The sequence below is a fragment of the Microcaecilia unicolor genome, chromosome 2, assembly GCF_901765095.1.
Source record: "Microcaecilia unicolor chromosome 2, aMicUni1.1, whole genome shotgun sequence".
NCBI classification, from domain to species: domain Eukaryota; kingdom Metazoa; phylum Chordata; class Amphibia; order Gymnophiona; family Siphonopidae; genus Microcaecilia; species Microcaecilia unicolor.
Window position 1 is genome coordinate 111,804,622 of NC_044032.1, and position 25,512 is coordinate 111,830,133.

Sequence of the window (25,512 nt, forward strand, 5' to 3'; positions counted from 1 at the left end):
GGCATCTTTTACTAAGGCACACTCACGTTTTAGCATGCACTAAAATTGTGGGCGCTCTAAACATTAGAGACGCCCATTGGAATGCATTGGCGTCTCTAATGTTTAGCGCGCCCACAATTTTAGCGTGCGCCAAAAACGTGAGCGTGCCTTAATAAAAGACCCTATGGATATCTAGATTTCAGGACTATCCCCCAGATTCTAGATAGCATGGATGGAGATCCGTGTCAAAATTCAAGCGTATTCTATAACAACGTGCATAACTTAATTGGCTTAACAAGCCAATCAGCATTGTTAACAGCTCTTAACAAGCAATAAGGAGCACTAATTGGCAATAATTAGAAGTTATGTGCATAACTCCCTAAACATATTCTGTAATGCACTGCACATAGATTTTTATGTATGCAGGCAAAAGGGGGCATGGTTATGGGTGGAGAAATAGGGGGTTTCAAAATTTATATACATTGTTATAGAATATGGCCTTCTGCGCCTAAATCTATGCGCCAGGATTTACACCTCATTTTCATTGGTGTAAATGGAGGCGTGTAGTTTTAGGAGCCAGGATATCAACTAAGTGTATCCTATATGCTGCACCTAAATCTAGGCACCGCTTTGAGAATACGCTTGGACAGAAATGTTTTCTGTGTGGATTTTCTAGGCGCCATATATAGAATCTGGCCCTATATGTGTGTTTGTATGTTCCAGAGAATGTGCTGTCTATGTATGCATCTGCCATCATGCATGTGTGATGATGCCACCTAGAATCTAGGTGGTAACATTTACATGTGCATTTAAAATGTTTGAAATAGTAGCAGATACATGTGTATATGTGCACTCATGCAAGAATGCTGCATAAATTCTATTCTGCAAATACCCACTTAACATACATGGCGTGGGTGGGGGTCCCCTTTCACATGGAACTTACAGAATACTTTAAGTTATACAGGTATATGCCACACTTAGGCACTAACATTGCCACCAGCTCATGCTTAAGAGTTAAGCTCATAGAAACCTGGTTACGCTAATATTCTCTAAAGGAATGGAGGTGCTTATGTTTCTTTAAAGAAAATACCTCAACTGCGTGCCCTCTGGATGCCTAAATCTAGGCCTCCTGTTGTAGAATTGCTCCCATTGGGCTAGATTCTATATATTGCGTATGAAAAATCCACACTAAATAAATTTCCACCTAAGTGTATTCTAAAAGCGGCACCTAGATTTAGATGTGGTGTATAGAATATGCTTAGTTGACATCCCAGTGCCTAGAACTATGCAGATCCATTTACACCAAGGAAAACGTGTCAGAAATACCGGAGCACAGATTTAGGCGCAGATTGGCATATTCTATAACAGTGCAAATACATTTTGGAACACCCATGATTCACCCATTTCTCCATCCATAACCACGCCCCTTTTTTACTCTGAGCATTAGCATTTAGGCACTGTGCATTACAGAACAAGCGTGAAAGGACATAATCGAAGGGGACGCCCAAGTTTTGCTGAGGACGTCCTCGCAAAACATCCAGGTGAAGGGGCGGGGAAGCTCGTATTGTCGAAACAAGATGGACGCCCATCTTTCGTTTCAATAATACGGTTGGGGAAGCCCAAATCTTGAAATTTAGGTCGTCCTTAGAGATGGTCGTCCTTAGACTTGTTTCTGATTTTCGGCGATAATGGAAACCAAGGACGCTCATCTCAGAAATGACCAAATGCAAGCCCTTTGGTCATGGGAGGAGCCAGCATTCGTAGTGAACTGGTCCCCCTGACATGCCAGGACACCAACCGGGCACCCTAGGGGGCACTGCAGTAGACTTCATAAAAAGCTCCCAGGAACATAGCTCCCTTACCTTGTGTGCTGAGCCTCCCCCCCCCCCCAAAACCCCCCAAACCTACTCCCCACAACTGTACACCACTACCATAGCCCTTACGGGTGAAGGGGGGGCACCTACATGTGGGTACAGTGGGTTTCTGGTGGGTTTTGGAGGGCTCACATTTACCACCACAAACATAACAGGTAGGGGGGATGGGCCTGGGTCTGCCTACCTGAGGTGCACTGCACCCACTAAAGCTGCTCCAGGGACCTGCATACTGCTGTGATGGACTTGAGTATGACATTTGAGGCTGGCATAGAGGCTGGCACAAAATATTTTCAAAGATATTTTTTGAGACTGAGAGGGGGTTACTGACCACTGGAGGAGAAAGGGGAGGTCATCCCTGACTCTCTCCGGTGGTCATCTGGTCAGTTCGGGTACCTTTTTGTGCCTTGGTCGTAAGAAAAACATGACAAGGTAAAGTCATCCAAATGCTCGTCAGGGACGCCCTTTTTTTTCCATTATGGGTCGAGGACATCCATGTATTAGGCATGCCCAAGTCCCGCCTTCGCTACACCTCCAACACACCCCCGGGAACTTTGGTCGTCCCCGAGATGGAAAGCAGTTGGGGACGCCCAAAATCGGCTTTTGATTATACCGATTTGGGCGACCCTGGGAGAAGGACGCCCATCTTCCAATTTGTGTCGGAAGATGGGCGTCCTTCTCTTTCGAAAATAAGCCTGTTAGTGAGTTATGCCCGTAAATTCTAATTATTGCCAATTAGTGCTCATTATTGCTTGTTAAGTGTTGTAAAAAACATCAGTTGGCTTGTTAAGCCAATTAAGTTACATGCGTTGTTATAGAATACGCTTGGATTTCAGCACAGAATGGTAAGCGCAATATATAGAATCTGGCAGATTATGTGGAAACCATCTAATTGTATTTTTTCTGATACTTGTTGCAGTGTTTGGGTTAATTTTACTGGAACAATAGCACCCAATAATTAAAGTGCAAATCACTTTTTTATCTTAAGCGGCTGTTAATACTCACATTCATCTTTATAGAGTGTTTGTTTCAATAAGTGCTTTTAGGGGACTGGATGGTACAGTGGATTGGCACAGAGTGGCATAGTTACTGGTTCAAAAATAGCCCCCTTAGTTACTAACCTGTAATAAAATAGCACAGCAAATTATTTTTTCATTGCTGTGGCCTAGAACATCATGGGGTTAATTCAGTACAGGTTGTCTAAAGTTAGGCACCTAACATATGTGTGCTAAGTTTGAATAATTATTCCCATAATTGCCATTATAAAATATTAGTATTAGCGTAAATACATATTTGTTTGCTTAACTTCAGGTGTAATCACTTCACCATGTCAAAAGGCTGGAGTAAATGCTCATACCTAAATGTTGTCAGTTACACCAGGTCCCCACCAGCTACAACAGTGATGGCGAACCTATGGCACTCGTGCTTGGAGGGAGGGAGGGAGGGCGGCCTGGTGCTTGGTGGGAGGTAGAGAGGGCTGGCTGGTGTTGGGTGGGAGGGAGGCCTGCCTGATGCTGGGTGCTGGCTGGGAGGGAGGGAGGCCTGATGCTGGGTGGGAGGCCTGATGCTAGGTGCTGGGTGAGTGGGTGGGAGGGAGGCCTGATGCTGGGTGCTGGGTGGGAGGGAGGCCTGATGCTGGGTGCTGGGTGGGATGCAGGGAGGCCTGGTGCTTGGTGGGAGGGAGGGATGCCTGCCGCTGGGAGGGAGGCATGCCTGGTGCTGGGAGGGAGGGCGGGCAGGAGGGCAGGGGGGAGAGGAGGGTGGCTGGACATGGGTGGCTGGAGGGGAGAGGAGGGTGGCTGGACATGGATGGAGGGCAAGAAATGAAGAAGAAAGGAGGAAAGTAAAGAAATAAATGGAAAGGAAGCCCTGGAAACGGAGTTAAGAGAACAGATAGAGAGCAGCAGAATCAGAGACTAGGACCAATATGGATAGAAAAACAAAATCACCAGACAACAAAGGTAGAAAAAATCATTTTATTTTCAATTTAGTGTTTGGAATATGTCCAATTTGAGAATTTACATCTGCTGTCTTATTTTGCACTGGGTATACTGGAGCTGTAACAGCTTACAGAAATGATTTATAATGAAAAAAAATCATGTTATTTTTTTCTCCTATACTAGTATAATATTTTCAATGATGTCTGTTTATATGCGCCATGGCTGGTGTAAGGGGTGTGGCTATCGTAGGGGTGGAGTCATATGTGGTGACCCCGCCCATAATGAGTACCAGCACCTGCGATAAATAATTAGATTTAGGGTTGCTGTTTGCACTCGGTCTCTGAAAGGTTCACCATCACTGAGCTACAACGTTGCTTGGGGGTCTAGGCCCAAAGAAGGTAGGCCCATGCCGACCCAGGCCCACCAATGGCTATGCCATTGGCTGATGTAGAGCCTTTGATAAAACACATGCAGAAATGGATGTGCATATACTGGCTATTTGCAATTGGAACACCCATTTTAAAATTGTCAGTGGCAACACGACAACATAGACAAATAAGTATTGGCACTAATGTACGTATATTGGTAATTTCAGAACACTGACTTATAAATGCTGACACATAGATGTGTATGCTTGCCATTTTTGAAACACAGACATTTAGGTGTGCTCAGTTAAGCACAGTGTCCAAAATCATTTAGCACTATTGCATTTGAGGGAGAAAAACATGGGGGGGGGGGGGGGGGGGGCAATATTCAGCCCAGCTAACTCCCACGTTCAGCGTTAATGCCAGATATTCAATGCTGGGCCATTTCCGGTGATCAACATTGAATATCCAGTTCAGCCATACATTTTCCATTTTGCTTTATAAGGGTTCTCAGACTGTCCTCATATTCCTTAATTTCTTGAGCTTGCTTCTAATCTGGTCCCAAGATTCAGCCTGTTGAATGTGGAGGGATTCCTTCTTTTCTCTTAGTCTTCTTATACATGCAGTTGCTTGCTCCCTTACCTTGTGTGCTGAGCCCCCCAAATCCCCCCCAAAACCCACTACCCACAACTGTACACCACTATCATAGCCCTTACGGGTGAAGGGGGCACCTACATGGTACGTGGGTACAGTGGGTTTCTGGTGGGTTTTGAAGGGCTCACATTTACCACCACAAGTGTAACAGGTAGTGGGGGTGGGCCTGGGTCCGCCTGCCTGAAGTGCACTGCACCTACTAAAACTGCTCCAGGGACCTGCATTCTGCTGTCATGGAGCTGTGTATGACATTTGAGGCTGGCAAAAAATATTTAAAAAGTTTTTTTTAGGGTGGGATGGGGTTAGTGACCACTAGGGGAGAAAGGGGAGGTCATCCCCGATTCACTCCGGTGGTCATCTGGTCAGTTTGGGCACCTTTTTGAGGCTTGGTCGTTAGAAAAAATGGACCAAGTAAAGTTGCCCAAGTTCTCATCAGGGACACCCTTCTTTTTTCCATTATCGGTTGAGGACGGCCATGTGTTAGGCACACCCCAGTCTCGCCTTCGCTACGCTTCCGACAAGCCCCCGTGAACTTTGGTCATCCCCGCGATGGAAAGCAGTTGAGGATACCCAAAATCGGCTTTCAATTATGCTGACTTAGGCGAGCCTGGAAGAAGGACGCCCATCTCCCAATTTGTGTCGAAAGATGGGCGCCCTTCTCTTTCGAAAATAAGCCTGTAAGTATTGTAAAACTTCCTTCCTTATCTTAAAAATGTATTTCCACAGCCAGCTAGTTTAAGGAAACAGGTGTTAGACTGATTAGGAGACTGTAGAAGGTCTTGCCTCACTGCATTTCATAGATTATTTTGTCCTTATTTTAATGAAAATTGAAAATTTTAGAAAATTCCTGTAGAAAGTTATTTTTCTGACTTCTGCAATTAAAACTCTTCAGCCCAGAATCACTTGCTCATTTTCAAAGCACTTAGCCTCCCAAAGTTCCATAGAAACCTATGGAACTTAGCCTCCCAAAGTGCTTTGAAAATATGCCTGTAACTCAGGAAAAAAAAACAGAAAACAAACAAAAAAAACCCAGCCACATCAACAACATCCTGGCAGGTCCTCACTTCTGAAATGCGTAAATAATATCAGTTTCTGAACTTGGTGTCTGCCTCTGGGTCTTGTACTTAACTTACCACCAGACAGGTGCTATTATGGACACCATCTTGGCAACTGACGTCACCAGGAGCAGTTCTCCTAGATGTCAAAATTAGCAGCCTTAGCCACAGAATGTAGCCTGTGGACACATGCCCATAGGCACATGTCCAAAGGGGCATGCTCAAAGGGGCATATCAGGCCCTTTTGGATCTCCTTCAGAACCCTTCAGATCCAGGAGCAGGAAACTAACTCTATTTATCTGGATGGGGAAGAGAAAAGCTATTGGCCATGATTTAAGACCCTAATGACCACCATTTTTTAAACATTGAAGAACCATCTAATTCCAGAAACATTAGTACTGTCACTTACTGCTGCATCTTTAACCTCGAGGAAACCTTTCCATTGTAGTTTGGGTACTTTTGACCCAAGATGATAAAGTTCCCCTCTCCAGTTCTATTGAAAAGAGTGTGGTATCTGCACTAGTTACAGAGGTTTGTAGCCCATCAGGGGCTCCAATTCTGATAGTAGTACAAACAGAATCCATTAATTTGACAGACCACTGTAAGTAAATTATCTGAATATGAGAAGAGGTTAAATGGGGCTGAGGAACGGGCATGTAGGACTGATTCCTCAATTGCCACATTACAAGCTATCACTGTTTCTATAGTTTTAAAGATAAAATAGTTAGAAACTATGGAAAACTTCTCTAGGGCTAGAAATTTGAGATATTTGAATTTTCTCATTATCTTGCCACCCTTGAACTGGGACCTGTACTGGGACTGGTACTATTTAACATATTTATAAATGATATTGAAATCGGGACGAGTGAGGTGACCAAATTTGCAGATACAAAACTATTCAAGGTTGTTAAAACACGTGCGGACTGTGAAATATTGCAGAAAGACCCTAGGAAACTGGAAGATTGGGCATCTGAATGGTAGATGAAATTTAATGTGGAGAAATGCAAGGTGATGCACATTGGAAAGAATAATCCAAATCACAGCTACCTGATGATAGGGTCCACCTTGGGGGTCAGCGCTCAAGAAAAAGATCTGGGTGTCGTAGATAATATGCTGAAATCTTCTGCTCAGTGTGAGGCGGCGGCCAAAAAAGCAAACAGGATGCTAGGAATTATTAGGAAAGGGATGGTGAATAAGACTAAAAATACTATAATGCCTTGGTATCACTCTATGGTGCGTCCACACCTTGAATATTGTGTTCAGTTCTTGTCACTGTATCTCAAAAAAGATATAGCGGAATTGGAAAAGGTTCAAAGAAGAGCAGCTAAAATGATAAAGGGGATGGAACTCCTCTCATATGAGGAAAGGCTAAAGAAGTTTGGGCTCTTCAGCTTGGAAAAGAGATGGCTGAGGGGAGATATAATTAAAGTCTACAAAATCCTGAGTGGTATAGAATGAGTAGAAGTAAATTGATTTATTACTCGTTCCAAAAGTACAAAGACTAGGAGATACTCGAGAAAGTTACATGGAAATATTTTTCAAAACAAATAGGAGGAAATATTTTTTCACTCAATGAATAGTTAAAGCTCTGGAACTCTGCCAGAGGAGGTGGTAACAGCGGTTAGTGTATCTGGGTTTAAAAAAGGTTTGGACAAATTCGTGGAGAAAAGGTAGTCTGCTATTGAGACAGACATAGGAAGCAACTGCTTTCCCTGGGATTTGTAGTATGGAGTGTTGCCATGATTTAGGTTTCTGCCAGGTACTTGTGACCTGTCTTGGCCACTGTTAGAGAAACAGGATACTGGGCTAGATTGACCATTAGTCTGACCCAGTATGGCTGCTCTTTTCTTATGTTATGTAACTTCTGAAGATGAATTGGAAGGATATCTTGCCATATTCTCAAACAAGTGAGGATGCGATAGAAAGAGGTTCTTTCCCTGCTTATGCTAACACAGCATTAATAACCTCAATACCTAAGCCAGATAAACCAAGAGAACAGGCCGAATCATACAGACCTATCGCTCTCCTCAATGTAGATACAAAACTATTAGCAAAACTTTTATCGGAACATTTAGCCCCAATATTCCCCAGACTGATTGGGAAAGAACAGGTAGGCTTTGTTAGAAATCGACAGTCGGTCACAAATGTTAGAAGATTATTATTGGCGATGGCCCAGTGTCAGGAAGAAAGTAAGCCATCCCTGATGCTAAGTTTGGACGCTGAAAAGGCCTTCGACAGGGTTAATTGGGAATACTTGTTCCGTACATTAGAGCATATGGAATTTCAGGGCTGGTATAGCAATGCGTTGCAAACTTTGTATTGCAAACCTGCGGCAGCACTCGTGGTTAATGGGATTCAAGGCAAGGAGTTTCCTATTCACCGAGGAATGCAACAAGGATGTCCCTTGTCCCCTATGCTATTTGTGCTCTCCCTAGAACCCTTGCTATGACATATATGCTTATCCGGGGGGGGGGGGGGGGGGGTGACAGGAGTGAGATTAGCAGAGCAACATAGTAAGGTGTTTGCATATGCGAATGACGTACTAGTGATACTAACTGATCCCTCTCGCTCCGTGGGACCCTTAGTGAAGGAACTAGAGACATATGGGACTTTTTCTGGGTTCAAGCTGAATTTTAATAAATCGCAGGCCTTGTCAGTGGTAGCAGATAAATGAGCACGTGGGCCAAGGGTCCTTCCCTTTAAATGGGCAGTGGACAATTTAAAATACTTAGGAGTACTGATTCCTACCGACCTCAAAAAACTGTATGAGTACAACTTGTAATGTCTCTTAAAAGACAAGCAGAGAATTTTTCGGACATGGGATTTTTCGGACGTGGGAATCCTTACCAATAACATTGTTGGGGCGAATAGCTCTGTATAATATGTTTGTGGTCCCAAGATGGCTTTATGTATTCCAATTGTTGCCTTTGTATTTGAAAAGAAAAGATGAGCAAAAATTGAACAAAATGTTAAGGACCTTCCTCTGGAGAGGGAAAAGAGCACGCCTTTCACAACAACTTCTACATACACCGGTGGAGTATGGTGGACTGGGCCTAATAAACATGAAGTATATAACAGTTGCAAGTGGGATGAGACATGTAAATGACTGGTTTCGGTCCACATCAGACTATTCAAACACAGAGTTGGAATTACAGTTTTCGCTGAATACGCACTTCAGTACTTATCTACATGCCGTTGGCAGTGAGATACCACAAGCACTAAAAGTAACAGGAATCATGACTACCGCCAAGGCGATATAGAAATGGGTGTGTCGATTGTATAACTTTTCACTGAAGGTGACACCATTTCTGCCAATCTGTAACAACCCAATGTTTCCACTGGGTAATCTATATCCAGCTTTTCGCAGATGGCAGAGAAAGTGGATAGTCTACCTGCTGCAAGTGATTACACCAGAAGGAAAACTTAAATCCTTTCAAGATTTGCAAGCTGAATTCTCCATCCCTCCTGGAGACGCTTTTTACTCTACCCAACTAAGACACACGTTAACTCGTTACTATGGACTGATTTAACAGAGGATGTTCAAGCTGAAATATCAACAGCTTACTCGCTAGAGGCACAGGAGAAGGTACCACTTTCATTCCTTCACCGATACATTAAAGACATGATCCCTGAGTTAAATTATTCACAGATACTACAGGCATGGAAGGCCGATATCTCGCTTGTGTTGACAGTGGATCAATTTAAAGCACATATATTGGCAATCCGTAAACATACTGTGTCCGCTACATACTGGGAGATGCAGTATAAGTTTGCACTGCGCGCATTCATTGCTCCCCAGCGAGCATTTCATATGGGTGCGTCGCCGTGGGGAACCTGTCCCAAATGTGGTGTAGAAGGGGCCGCTCTGGGCCACATGTTTTGGACTTGTAAAGGGATCGCAAAATTCTGGAAAGATATAATATTACAAGTGACAAGGATGTGGAAAGTGAAATGGCATTGCAACTCAGCACTTTTGTTTGGATACCCTGCTTTAAGCCAACCCCCCCAGAGAGGAATGAAGGCGTTTGTGCAGAAAGCTATAATGGTAGCAAAGCAAGCTATATTAACAGAATGGACAACCAATAGATACTCCACAGTACAACATTGGAGAATGAAGATGATTGCACTCTCAAGGATGGAGAGGATGGACATACGTGACCTTTCATCGCCAAGAGCAGAGGAATTACAACATTGCTGGAGTCCGTTCTGGAACACCTAGACCCCGACGGCACGGAGCAGCTTATTGAATAGATAGATGTTGTCATTGTGGGACAGTCACTTACATTACCGTGTATTATAGAATTAATGTTGATAACGGGCAGATAAAGTTGAGGTATAAGGAGGGTGAGGAAAGGGGGGGGGGGAGGAATTGGGATAGGGTCAAGGGAATGGGGGAGGGACGGGTATGGTTGGGGAGGAAGGGGAGTTCGTGTAATAGAGGTCAAGCATTGTAAAATGTAAAATATTAACATGCTATGTACTTTGGTATATTGGTTCAATAAAAATGATTGATACATAAAAAACTGATAAAAGCTGATTAAAGTGATATTTAAGACAGAGGCAAAGCCAGACCTCGATTTAGGAGGAGGCATGAACCCAAAGTGGGAGGAGGGCACATTTTCCCTGCATCCCCACCACTCTCAACTCCTGCCATAACCCCACATACCTGGGCTGGCAGGAGTCCCCAAGCCTTGCCAGCAGAAGCTTTCCTGCAGTGATATTCAATGCTGTGCTGCCTGCTCTGCTTTCCCACCCTTGCATGCATGCATGCTCAGACCTCCAGCCCCCATGTCACTTGGGGGGTCGGGTCAGGGTTCGTGCTCCTGTGGGGTGGGGGCTGTTGCACTGGAAGGAATTGTGGGCCTGCTAGCATGCAAATGCATGTTAGACAGGGTTCACCATTTCTCCCCAATGGTATGGAAACCCTAACACCAGCTCCAAGCTGGCGTAGGGTTTGCCGTGGACAGCACTTTTATGTTTGGCGTGCTGCTCAACAATCATTGGCAGGAATACATTTAGCATGCATTTGCATGCTACATGCTCTAAGAGCCCTGTTTTGCATGCATTTGCTTGCTAATTGCATTCAGAGCCCACAAGCCTCTAGCGCCTGCGTTTGCTTCTGATCATCAGCCCATCTGTGTGTCAGAGTCTCTTTAAATCTCACTGAGAATGTAAATCGAAATTAAGACTTATCTGATGATTTTCAAGCTTCCTTGGATGATCTTCTTGAGTGGAAACAGTGGAGCCTTGCTTCTTTCTTTTTCTTCCTTCCGCATAGAATGATGAAGAACAGCTGCAGTGAAACCTACATCCTACTACTAAACCCAAAACAAAATGGAGAGCAAACTACCTCCATATCAAGTGTGTGTTGTGCAATCTGTCACTCAGGATGTGTTCCTAAAAATAAATTCTTTTATTTTAAGAATCTAAATACTGTATTTATCTATTTCTTAAAAATAATGTATTGTCTTGTTCTGATATTATCTATCTCAGACTTATTTTCTCCTCACTATGGGCTTCTTTTCAAAGCCGCTCTAGCGATTCCCATGCGGCAAATGATAGGAAGTCTATAGGAATTGAATGGACTTCCTCTCACTTGCCGCACCGGGAATCGGTAGCATGGCTTAGTAAAAGAGGCCCTATCTGTTGTCTTCTTAGCTGACTCTTTCCAGAAATACTATTCACTTCACACACACAGTAGTAATCATTTAGAAAAGATAAATGTCTTAAAAAAAAAAAAAAAGCTATTGTAGTATCCACTACAATTTATGTTCAGTGAAGTCGCTGAAGAAAATAACCTTCTCCTCCAATTCAGAATCTTTCTTAGAAAATTAAAACACTTCCTGAATTAAAAATGTAACTGAGGCATATCTCAAAGCTTCTACAGTTCAGAGTTATTTCTGTATGAAATTAAGATCTAACGCCAATAAATCTTCCCTACTGAATACAACAATAAAGTACTCTTCAAACTGTATATACTTTTCAGGTTTCTCACAGAATTTTAAATTGTTTTAGTTCTCTCACCTTCCCTTTAAGATCTCAGAACTTTTCAGTTGGATGTAAATCACTACTTAACTCTAATAAGCATCCAAACAACTTTTTACTTTACTCTAATAAAGTATTTCCTTTCATAAAATGGTCACAAAATTGTTAAAAGTCTACCAAAAATACATTCACACTTTAGCTCTCACTTCCATTCACCAAACTTCTTCACTTATTAATCAAATTATTTATCTCTTCAGCTCGCACTTTAATCTCCTAGACTCTCAGACACACACCCTGGCAGTTCAGAGTCTAACCTTCTTCTCCCTAGAAACTCTAGAAAAATCCCCAGGAAACAGGTTCCTTTTGTGAGCTAGGACATTCTTGGGAGACGACTTGCCAATCAGCCCTGCACAGCCCAAATGTTTTTAAAACAGTCAAAATTATCCTATAGAAACCTCTCATTTTCACTTTTTAACACCATGCAACACCTAATAGGCAATGCTTTTTTTGTGCCAGAATGCGCCGGTACGGTGTACCAGCACCTTTTTTTTTAACCTCCCGAGTCCCCTTCTCACTGCTCCTGTTTCCTCGCATGAGAGTCCAGGTCCCCGATCAATCAGTACACGACCCGGCCGGCACCAGCACTCTCAGCCTTCGAGCCTATCCACTCATGGAGGCCCTGTTAGTACCACCCCTCTGACACATACATGACTTGTCAGAGAGGACGGAACTAACAGTGCCTTCCCAAGCGCGTGGCATTGGCGCAAAGGCTCGTTAGTGCTTGTGCCGGGCCTTGTACTGGCTGATGCTGGGGGCCCAGACTCTCAGGCAGGCAAGCAGTGGGAGGAGGAGGATGGGCTGGGGGAGGGAGAATCGCTGGACATGGCAGGGGAGGATAGGGAGGAGAGGAGAATTGCTGGACATGGATGGCAGGGGAGGATGTGGGGAAGGAGAATCGCTGGACATGGATGGGAAGGGAGGGTAGGGGAGAGAGGAGAATCGCTGGACAAGGATGGCAGGGAAGGACAGGGGGCAGAGGAGAATCACTGGACATGGATGAGAATGGAGGGCAGGTGAGAGAGAAGACATGCTGGACATCGATGTAGGTGAGGGCAGGGAAGAGAGAATCGCTGGATATGTGTGGGAGGGGAGGGCAGGTGAAAGATGAGACATGCTGGACATAGATGGAGAGGAGAGCAGGGAAGAGAGAAAAGAATTGTTGGAAAAGAGAAAAGAAGAAGATGCACATGGATGAAAATGAGGGAAAGGGAAGAGAAGAGAAAAACTGCACATGGATGGAGAAAATAGGAAAAAGTTATACCTTCTCCAGTCAATTCCACAGAGAAGGACCCAGCTTTTACTTATGGATGTAGGGCAAGAAATGAAGAAGAAAGGAGGAACGTAAAGAAATGAATGGAAAGGAAGCCCTGGAAATGGAGTTGAGAGAACAGATAGAGAGCAGCTGAATCAGAGACTGGGGCCAACATGATAAAAAAAACAAAGTCATCAGACAACAAAGGTAGAAAAAATAATTTTATTTTCATTTTAGTGTTTGGAATATGTCCAATTTGAGAATGTACACCTGCTGTCTTATTTTGTACTGGGTATACTGGAGCTGTAACAGTTTACAGAAGTTATTTATAATACTGGTATAATATTTTCAATGATGCCTGTTTATACACGCCATGGCTGGTATAAGGGGTGTGGCTAATGTGAGTGTGGCTACCTTATGGGCAGAGCCATAGATGGTGATTCCGCCCATAATGAGTGCCAGTACCTTTTTTCCTACAAAAAAAGCATTGCTTATAGCTATGCTTTCTAATAATTATTGCAAAAATCTGCACTGGTAAATCTCTTTTAACCCCAAACAGGAAACTCACAATTTTTAGCGTTTCACAGTTAAAAACTTCATCAAAGATGGTCACAACACCTCTTTGGGACCTCTGGGCTCATGAATTATTCAATTTATAACAGTGCATGAGCATTTTAAATACTTTAAACATTTTATTTTAACTAAAGGTGCCAGAGTCAGTCTCATTTAAGAGACTGGGTATGCGCAAAAACGTTGTGCCATAAACAGGCTATTATTATTATTATCATTTGTATAGCGCTACCAGACGCACGCAGTGCTGAACACCTGACATAAGGAGACAGTCCCTGCTCAAAAGAGCTTACAATCTAAATAATACAGACAGACAAGACAGGCTATGGCTGGGCTTTCCTGGACACTCCTTTTTCTCCCATCAAATCCTCTTATGTTTGGGCCATTCCTGCTCCTGTGGCCACTCTATTAAATTTAATTTGGACTCCAGGACATTAAAATTTCTTATTTTTATTCCTCCAAGATCCCAGGTCAAAAACGCCCCCCCCCCCCTCCCAGAGGTAAAACTCATATTTTAACCAAGGGTTACATTAATCCCTTTTTTAATTTAAAACTATCAACAGAATTGATAGTAAAGACTATTCAACACAAGGGAAACATGGTCTCTGTCTCCTACCCCTCCCCCCCTACTAACTGTGCTGTAGTGTTTTGCAATATTTCAAATAACTGGACAATTTCTTGGATAGCACCTTTAGCAATGCTTTGTGGTACTATGATCATGACAAAATCATGGCCTAAACTGCTTTCCTCAGACTCTCAATGCTCATATAATCTTTAATCTGTCTAATCACTCTTAAAAGTAAAACACTGTTTATTCCAGTCTTGAAATATGTGCATCAAATTAAAGGCTTTAATACAACCATATTTTAAAATTCCTGACTGATGCTTTAAAAGCAAGTTGTTTTACCCCAATCTTAAGGCTCAGCTCAGTCTTCAAACTTTCCCTCTCATCTATAAAACTTCAGATTAATATTAACCAGTTAATTCTTTAATTAGGATGCCTCCTTAATTAATCCTATTAAAATTGTTAAATTATGGCAACATCTTACTAACCCCAGTGCCCAAAGATACCAAGAAAAAGAGTAGTGATCTGTCCAACTACCGGCCAATAGCTTCCATCCCCCTTTTCGTGAAACTCATGGAGAGCTTAGTGAATAAACAACTTGGTGAGCACTTGGACAAGTTCAATATTCTGAATTCCTTGCAATCAGGTTTCCGGCCGCTCCACAGTACTGAGACTGTCCTCGTCACTCTTCTGTCCAACTTCAGGAGGGAAATATCAGTAGGGAAAAGTATTCTGCTCTTACAGTTTGACATGTCTAGTGCCTTCAACATGGTGCACCATGGCATCCTGCTGCGGCTCCTAGATTATTTTGGTGCCTATGGAAACATACTGGCCTGGCTGAGTGACTTTCTTACGTCAAGAACTTACCAAGTACATGCCAACTCTACCTTATCACCTCACTGGAAAGCAGACTGTGGAGTGCCACAGGGTTCCCCACTATCACCAACCCTCTTCAACATGATGTTGATTCCCTTGGCAGCGGCTCTTTCCAAACTGGGACTTAACCCATTTATCTATGCAGATAACATCACTATCTTCATCCCTTTTGAGAAAGACCCAAATGAAATAACTAGTAAGATCCGACAAGGCTTTAGCACCATGCTAGACTGGGCCAACTCGTTTCGATTCAAAATCAACGCCGAGAAAACACATTGCTTGATCCTCTCCTCTCGCTTTAACAAACTTAGGCCTCCTACACTAATCACTCCTGAGCTCGTCCAGCCTATTTCGGAGTCCCTAAAAATCTTGGGAGTTATAATTAATAGATCTTTGACACTGGAGCAGCATGTGAAATCACTTTGGAAGCTTAAGCGTATCCAGCCTTATTTCCCTAGAGAGGTTTTCCGCAGCCTAGTTCAGTCCCTAGTTATAAGTCATCTCGATTACTGCAACAGTATCTACGGGGGATGCACATCCATGTTACTAAAAAAACTGCAAACTGCTCAGAACACGGCAGCTCGACTCATCTTCGGTAAATCGAGATTTGAAAGTTCAAGCCCACTACGTGAGAGGTTGCACTGGTTTCCTGTGAAGGACCGTATCGTTTTCATGATCTGTGCATTGGTGCACAAAATCATCTATGGAGATGCTCCTGCTTACATGGACGCTCTCATTAACTTGCCACCCAGGAACTCCTGCAAGTCAGCTCGCTCATATCTCAATCTCCAGTATCCAGTTTTCAGTGGCCTAAAGTATAAGACTGTGTATGCTTCCTCTTTTTCTTATCTTAGCACTCAATTCTGGAATGGGCTGCCCCAAGTGGTCAAATTCACCACTGATCACCCGACCTTTAAGAAGCGGCTGAAGACCTTCCTTTTTGGTAGAGCATATGCTGTGAGCCCTCCTGGTGCCTCATCCTTCTGAACCTCGGCTGCCACAGCGACAACTTGTCACCTTCCCCTCTCTCCCGCTCCCTCCTGCTGTTCCTCTTTCCCTATTACGCCTCTAATTACTGTATTTTGTAATATTGTTATTTAATAGACTATTGTACGCCACATTGAGCCTGCCCATGGATGGGAATAATGTGGGATATAAATGCCATAAATAATAATAATAATAATAATAATCTGATTAATACCCTCCAGTCTTTGTTGCCAAACTGCCACAATCTGTATATCACCCTCAAACATATGAAAGAGCTCAGACCTATTTCCTCCAAAACTATAAAGGAATCAGAAATATATTGAACAATTTATGGAACTCTACCCTATCAACTCCATAGGTCAGAGCTGTCGAGAGGAAGGGGCAAGGGGGGGGGGAATTCCCCAGGGCCAGACCTCCAAGGGGGTCCTGGTGCCAGGGGTCTCTCTCTCTCCTGCTGCTGATGGGACCAGGGTATTCACGTCCTGACAGGAGCAAGAGAGAGAAAAAATCTCCGGCGCCAACCCCCCCTTGGAGGCTGGGGTGGAGCAGACACATGACTTTGGGTCGGGGCCTCTGGTTTGGCTGGTGGGGGTCCCCAGGCCCCGTCAGCAGAAGTCTTTCTCCAGCGCTGTTTTTCACTCTGCCACATTGCCTGCCAAGCAGCTGCTTTTCCCCTCAGGTCGCGCACGTTTGGTTTTGAAACCGCATAAATAGGACTAAATTACTAATGTGCAGGGACATACATCAAATTACCTATCTTTGTAGTAATCCCAGGCAACTATATTTTGTTATATATTATAATAGCAGCCAGATGTAGTCTCACAATTTGTACCATTTAGGAATATATAGACAGTTAAGAAAAAAAAAAAATATATATATATCCCTTAGAAGGATCCTCAGAGTTCACAGTATCTTTGTTGCTTCAACTGGATTCTGCCAGAGCAACAGTATTTAGATCTTCATCGATCCAATTTTGTTTGTTTTATTTCTAATTTTTTTTTTTAAGAATGATGTAATTATATTATCTGTCCTTGAGAATCATTCAATAACTTTCACCATTTTTGTAAGCAAGCTATAATGCAAGTCTGTTGTTTTTGAACCTCTTCCCTGATGAAGTACCAAAACCTGGCCATGTTGGTGGGGGTTCTTGTGAATTTGGAATCAGCTGCAAGTTAAGTGGCATTATTTTATTATATGCCTTATTGAATGTGATAATGGTGAAAGTTATTGAATGTTTCTCAAGGAGAGATATTACAATTATGTCATTCTTTAAAAAAAAATAGAAATAAAACTTAAACCAAATTGGATCGATGAAGATTTGCATACTGTTGTTCTGGCACAATCCAGTTTAAGCAACAAAGATGCTGTGAACTCTGAGGATCCTACTACAGAAACACATATTTTTTTTCTAAACTGTTATTATTATTTTCCTAAAGGTACAAATGGTGACAATACATCTGGCTGCTATTGTAATATATAACAGAATATAGTTGCCTGGGATTACTACAAAGATAGGTGGTTTTAAAACCAAGCATGCGCGACGTGAGAGAAAAAGCAGCCACAGGGGCAGGGCAGGCAATGTGGTGGAGTGAAGAACAGCGCTGCAGGAAGACTTCTTTTGCTGGTGGGGCCTGGGGATCCCTGTCAGTCAAGGTATTTGGAGTTGCGGTGGAGGGAAGGCAATGGCTGCGATCTAGGGGGACAGCAGCCCTGCCCCGGGCCCGGCGGTGGCCCTGCCCCTACTCAGTCTCTTGGCAGCCCCGCCATAGGCCACGACCATGAGCAATCCTCCCCCACCCCCCCCCCCCCCAACCTGCTGCAGCCATCCTACTAGAAAGGAATTAAGCCAATGTAGTTCAGTTCCCCCAAACATCTGTCTCTACAATCTGTAGATCATAAGCAATTTTAGGTAGTTTAGGGACTGAATATATTTCCATAGTAACAGTCTGATGAGAAATTATTTTGATTTTCTCTCAACAGGACTATGTGCTCTTTGGAACAAGCATCCAGTTAACTGGATGGCTCATTTAAATGTTCTATGCACATCTCGTCTGGTTTAAATTGATTCAATATGTTTTTCTGAGAAGAGTAAATATTACATACAGCTAGCAATATAAGCCAAAGCTAATTAATTTTGGTCAAAACCTCCTTCCAAATTGAGGCATCACAAATGGAACAGTTTGGGGTTATTCTGACCCACTTAAATCATATGTATAGGCAGTCTAAGCCAATCGACTAAATTAAATATTTCTGATTGTTTCAGTTCTTTTCTGTACATTTATTGCAAGCTAGGTTTGAGTTCACAGTAAGATCATAATTATTTACCATGGGCCCATAGATCCTCCTAACCCTATTCTCCCTATTTCCCTCCTCTTCCCAGATTTTGAAAATAAAAATATAGAAATGTGCAATTGTTAGAATGAATTCAGTTTGATTAAAAAATGTACTGCATATTAAATCAATTTCAACACACATTAACCTATAAATTAATGCACATTAAGTTAAATAATGTGTGTAAAAATATGTGTAAAAATATTGTAATGAAGACTGAAATTTTGATTGAAACAATGCCTCCTATCTTTAAGTATGTTCCAGTAAAAACATATTAAACATACTTAAAAATATTTTCATTAACTCTGGTTTTTGTTTTATATATTTATTAAACTAATAATGGTAACAATACAGGAAAGAAAAACACAGACATATAAGCATAGGATATTAGGATGGGAATTGGGACATTCAGATCAGGACACTCACAGTTCCCCAAGGCACTGCTGAATGTGGAGCCTTTGATAAAATACGTGTGCATTTGCTGGCTGATACTGTAGGAGCAGCAATTGCAGAAACCTATTTTGGCAGAAAAAGGTGGCTTCACTTGGCAGCTTTCATGTACAAATGCCAGTGATTATACATTCAAGTGTCAATTTTCACTGCTTCCACATATGAGTGCCAGCGAGTAGGGATGGGCTGTGGTTTGCAACATGGGAAATGTCAACGACATAGCCCATTTCATTGCATGTTGTTAAGAAATGAAGACAAGCATCAACATGACAATTCATTTTTTTTTCATTTCAAAAGAATTTGCATTCTTTCCTGATAGTGTGCCCACTTGAACCATCGTGCATGAGTGAACCCTAAATAGTACCATCGGGAAAAGAGTGTGCACTGTCTGATAGACTGTGACCTCTTTGTAAATAGTGTACAAACTCAACAACTTTGCTTCCATGACAACAAAATTTGCTAATGAAAATGAATAAAAAAGCATTCCCAGAAATCACAGGGAAAGTAACATGAAAGAACATTTTCTGGTTGCCCATCCCTACCACCAACTAGACATATCAGTGTCATATTCTAGATCAGGGTTTCTCAATCCATCTAGTCAGGTTTTCAGGATATCCACAATGAAAATGCATGAAATATATTTGAATGCATTATTTTCTTTGTATGGATATTTCTCTCATGTATATTTATTGTGGGTATCCTGAAAACCTGACTAGTTAGATGTGTCCTGAGGACAGAGTTGGGAGCCCCTATTCTAGACCAGTGGTTCTCAACCCAGTCCTTGGAGCACATCCTGACAGTCAGGTTTTCAGGATATCTACAATATACATGAGATAGGTTTGTATGTTCTACCTCCTTGCTATGCAAATTTATTTCATGCATATTCATATGGATATTCTGAAAACCTAACTGGCTGGGTGTGTCCCGAGAACTGGGTTGAGAGCCACTAGTAACTGCAACCAATTAAGGGGTCCTTTTACTAAGGCATGCCGAAAAATGGCCTGAGCTAGTGTAGGTGCATGTTTTGGACACATGCAGATCCATTTTCCAGCGCGCCTATAAAAAAAGACCATTTTTTGTTGGCTGAAAATGGACGTGCGGCCAAATAAAAATTGGCACATGTCCATGTTGGGCCTGAGACTTTACCGTCACCCATTGACTTAGTGGAAAGGTCTCACACGTTAACCGAGCACGTACACTGCCGATTACCGCCTGGTTAGAGCCACACGGTAGAAAATAAAAAATATTTTCAGACACGTGTATCAGATGTGCATAAAAAATGGAATTACCACCCGGGGCATACGGTAGCCGGGCGCTAGTTCCAAACTGACGTGTGTTGGATGCGCATAGGCGCCTATGCACCTGTAAAAGGGCCCCTAAAAAGGGAAGTTTTTAAATGTTAAAAGCTATGCATAGTACCAGAAAGCTAAGCACAATTGCCCCATCAAGTGCTCATTTCAAATCCTGACTAAAACAAACACTTTGTAGAAACTTATTCATGCATCCTTTGCAGATAGGGAATTTCCATTGTGGGAAATACATGAATAATTTTTGACCCACCTAAACCACACCCAAGACCCAGCCCCTTTCAATCTGGGCATCCTAGAGCATCTATGTGTGAGAACAGTAGCATTCTGATATTGCCATTAACAAATGAATCCAAATTAGGCCCTTAAATGTACTCTTCAGTAATATCCACAATCTCTTTCAGTAATGGATGTGTTCGAGGGAGAGGAAAAGACTTCAGAAGCTCAGATATTCCTACAAAATAATTGTAGATCTGAACATAACCAGCAGTTTTTATGACTGGTGATGGTTGTGCTCAGATCTGCAATTGTTTTATAGGAATATCTGTGCTTCAAAAGTATTTTCCTCCCCCTCGAACATATCAATTAATGAAAGAGATATAAAATAACTTACAAAGGGTATTGTGAATTTACACATGAATGCAATCCACATGTGTAAATGCTACTATTTTCACAAATATATGCCAAACAAAGCTTTTTAAATGACCTCCTATATAGTAGATGATGCATGCTAAGCATGTATTCTATATCTTCAACTATGCACATAATTATCATTTTAGAATAGTAGCATAGGTTAGAAGTTATGTGCTTAATTTTATGCATGAGCACTTACACTAGATCATTGGCTGGTGTAAATTTTGTGCCTAACTACTGTGTGCATAAGTGCTAAGAAGAATAGCCATACTGGGTAAGACCTATGATCCATCTAGCCCGGTATCTGGCTTCCAACAGTGGCCAATCCAGGTCACAAGTACCTGGTAGAAACCCAAATAGCAGCAATATTCCATGCTACCAATCCCAGGGCAAACCGTGGCTTCTCCTATGTCCATCCTCCAGGAACTTGTCCAGACCTTTTTTAAACCCAGGTATGCTAACTGCTGTTACCACATCCTCTGGCAGTGAGTTCCAGATCTTAACTATTATTTGAGTGAAAAAATATTTCCTCCTATTTGTTTTAAAAGTATTTCCATGTAATTTCATTGAGTGTCCCCTGGTCTTTAGCCTTTCCTCATATGAGAGGAGTTCCATTCCCTTCATCATTTTGGTCGCTCTTCTTTGAACCTTTTCTAATTCTGCTATATATTTGAGATATGGCAACCAGAATTGAACACAATATTCAAGGTGAGATAGCACCATGGAGTGATATAGAGGCATTATAATATCTTGGTCTTATTTTGCATCCCTTTCCTAATAATTCCTAGCATTCTCAGCAGAAGATTTCAGCGTATTGTCTACAATGACACCTAAATCTTTTTCTTGAGTGCTGACTCCCAAGGTAACTATGGCCATTTTTGTACCAGGGTGAAACGGAGACTATGAGATGTTCTAGCTACTTGGATGGGCTTAAATCAGGAAAGTTTCCCCTGAAGCAGCTATATTTTAGCAAAACAGGGTTCCCCTGTTGGGACTTTATGGGACTTTGAAGAATAACATAAGTATACCGCAAAAGTCCGCGTAACAATCATCATCCATGATAAGTAATAATTTCAAGTGACTCTTAACTCAGCATAGTGCCTCTTTTATAAGTGCTTGTAAGGGTACAGTGGCAGAGTTATTGTGAATTTGATGTGGTGGAGTTTTTTTTTAAGACTTATGATTAAAGTGGTGCCCTCATTATACCAGTGGTGTACCAAGGGGGGGCGGTGGGGGCGGTCCGCCCCGGGTGCACGCCGCTGGGGGGTGCCGTGGCGCACGCCTGCTGCGAGAGTTCGCTAACCTCTCTCGTTCGCTGCAGCTCCCTCTGCCCCGGAACAGGTTACTTCCTGTTCCGGGGCAGAGGGAACTGCAGCGAACGAGCAAAGTTAGTAAATGCAGCAGGCGCGCGCTTCGGCACCCCCCCTCAGCGGCATGCACCCGGGGGGGGCTCTTTCGCGGGGGGTGTCTTTCACCGGGGGGGTCCGCGCTGCATCAGGGGGGTGCGCTGCACCCAGGGGGCGGGGCGCCACCCCGGGAGTCCGCCCCCCTAGGAACGCCACTGCATTATACAAAAGGCGTGTCCTTTAAAAACGAGGTGTTGCCGATATCTCTGAGGTCTTTTTTTTCTCCACTTTTTTTCATTATCACCTGCCACAGTTGTCCACAAACACGTTGTTTACATGGTAGAATTGTTGGAAAGTTTCTGATAATATATTCTACTTATTCCACAAATGTATAGGGTAATTGAAATCACCCATTATTATAATGTTGCCCTATTTGCAAGTTTTCCTAATTTCTGTAAGCATTTGTTCATCTGTCTGTTTGTTCTGTCCTGGCGGATGGTAGTACACCCCTACCAGTATACTCTTTCCCTTCACACATGGAATTTCTATCCACAAAGATTTCATACTGCTGTTTTCTTGTAGAATATTTATTTTGTTTGACTCAATTGTCATGTAATATCATGTAATAGGAGAAAGCTGGGAGGAAAGAAGTTGCCCTGCAGCATATGCCTTCACAACTTATATATAAGGTACCAGAACCTGCCTAAGGTATGCCAAACTTTACCCTGTGTATTGTGAGGAAGCTGATCTTGAGGCCTGGTTGGAGCCAGACCAGTGGTTGTACAATTCTGCAGTAAGGCTGCATAAACTGGGACTTGGGCCCTGTCAGCAGCAGGCTCACATAATGATTGGTTTTGAGTTTCTAGAGACTTTATTCCTCATTTATCGTGCTTGTGAAGGAACAGGCTTCAGCACTTTTGTCAATAAATTTTTTTTTAATTTCTTTTTACCTTTGTCTGGCTGTAATTCTGAAGACCCACACTCAAACCTCACACATACTATCACACATGCAATAACATGCGATATGTCACTGACATTTTCCATATCATTGCAAATGACAGCCCATCCCTACAAAATACTAAACAACTAAACATTTCATTAAGGAGACACATCAAGCAACTTAAAAGAGGTCTTCTCTACTGCTTTCAGCACAGGCTAAAAACCTGTCTGAGAAAGAAAATAATAGCAATTACCTCGCTTCATTTATCAGCTTAAAAATATCAGTCTTTCTAGCTACCTTCAACCAGAATTTATATTTTCTTTGCTAGAGAACTGGCACCATACAAGTGTTTTCAATTACATAAGTGAAAGAGCAGCTCCGGCCTAGCCACTTTTTTTCCAAAGGGTGTGCTCTAGGTTTACACAGACCTGAGGTTGACCTTATCAAAGAAGTAGCATATTGTGGAAAGGATAGCAACCACAAAGACATTTTACATGTAACATGCTTTCTTATCATGTGCCAGAAGGACCTGAAAATTTGTTGGTTAACATAAACATACAACTGACTGTGCATTAAAAGATTATGATAAAAACCTGCAGTGCATTTTGACTGAACTGTTTAAAGACACAGACCAAAAACCTTCAGAAACTGAAAAGTGTATTCAATATTATTAATTCATGCCATGCAGTAAGCTATATGTTTAAGACTTTTTTGCCTTATGGTTAATTAAGTTAGCTCTTCTTATAATAAGAAAGTGGTAAAATCCCTTTACTCCTATAATGGGATAAGAAGTGATATTTTCCAGTAAAGAATAAGTATACTAGGCTACTTGCAAGAATTCTATACACTTTGCCAAAGGAGTGATGAAGATAACTATTGCTAGTGTTTGTGTGTGTCAGAGTTCCAGATAATTCTGGAAGCCCATGGAGATTCTGCATGACCCCATATCCTAGGGTGAAGAAACTTTATGACCCAATGTTAACATGAGGAAGGTAAACATTACTTCCAGTTCATTGATGTTACTTCCAAGCCTCATATATTTCAAAAAAATGAAAAGGTGGGTGATAAATATATTAATTAAATTAAATTGATTAAATGGAAGTGACAAAACTCTGGTCAAATTGGCTGAACCCATTGAGTTCTCTTCTACACGATTGTAAGGATAACTAATGCGCCCTAGGATCTACTACTCAAAATGTTTAATTAAATTCATTGAGAAGTTTGAACCTGTGCAGTACAGGCATGTTGACTCTAAACAGATTTGCTTTATCAAAATCTGTTATAAATGCCTGTAATTATTGTACTTGAAGTATAAACCATAAATCCTTCATTACACCAAAGCTCTCAGTGACATACTATTTGTTTAACAAGGTCAAAAGTTGTTTCCCCTCATTCAGTGGCAGTACAAGTCAACATCTTCATGAACTACTGAGAATGCAACACAATTTGTTTGCCAAGTACTTAAAGCTATATGCTCACAAAACATTATGTAATCACAAATCATTTAAGATTTAACCAGCTCAGGTTAAATCCAAATTCCTTCCAATGGAATTTAATTTAAGGGATAGATAGATAGATAGATAGATAGATAGATAGATAGATAGATAGATAGATAGATAGATAGATAGATAGATAGATAGATAAATTCCTATCCAGTCTAAGAAATCCAACCATTCGGAACTTAAATCTCCATATTTGTATATTTACAATGTTATTGGGTCAGTCTGAACGCAAATCTACAGATTTGCACTTACATTACAATTATTCAAAGATTTGCACTGCCCTGGAACACTTTCAGGCTTATTTTCGAAAGAGAAGGGTGCCCATCTTTTGACACAAATCGGGAGATGGGTGTCCTTCTCTCAGGGTCGCCCAAATCAGCATAATCGAAAGCCGATTTTGGGCATCCCCAACTGCTTCCAGTTGCAGGGACAACCAAAGTTTCCGGGGGCGTGTCAGAGATGTAGTGAAGGCGGGACAGGGGCGTGCCTAACAGATAGGCGTCCTCAAGCGATAATGGAAAAAAGAAGGGTGTCCCTGACGAACACTTGGCCAACTTTACTTGGTCCTTTTTTTTACGACCAAGCCACAAAAATGTGCCCTAAATGACCAGATGACCACCGGAGGGAATTGGGGATAACCTCCCCTGACTCCCCCAGTGGTCACTAACCACCTCCCACCCCGAAAAAAAAATTTAAAAAACTTTTGTCTTTTTTTTTTACAGTACAGGTGAAGGATGTCCTTTGCTATGCCTCCGTCCCGGCGATGGCAGTTGAGGATGTCCAAAATGTGGATGTTTCTGTGAGAAGGACATCCATGCCTTTGCTATGCCTCTGACACCCTCTT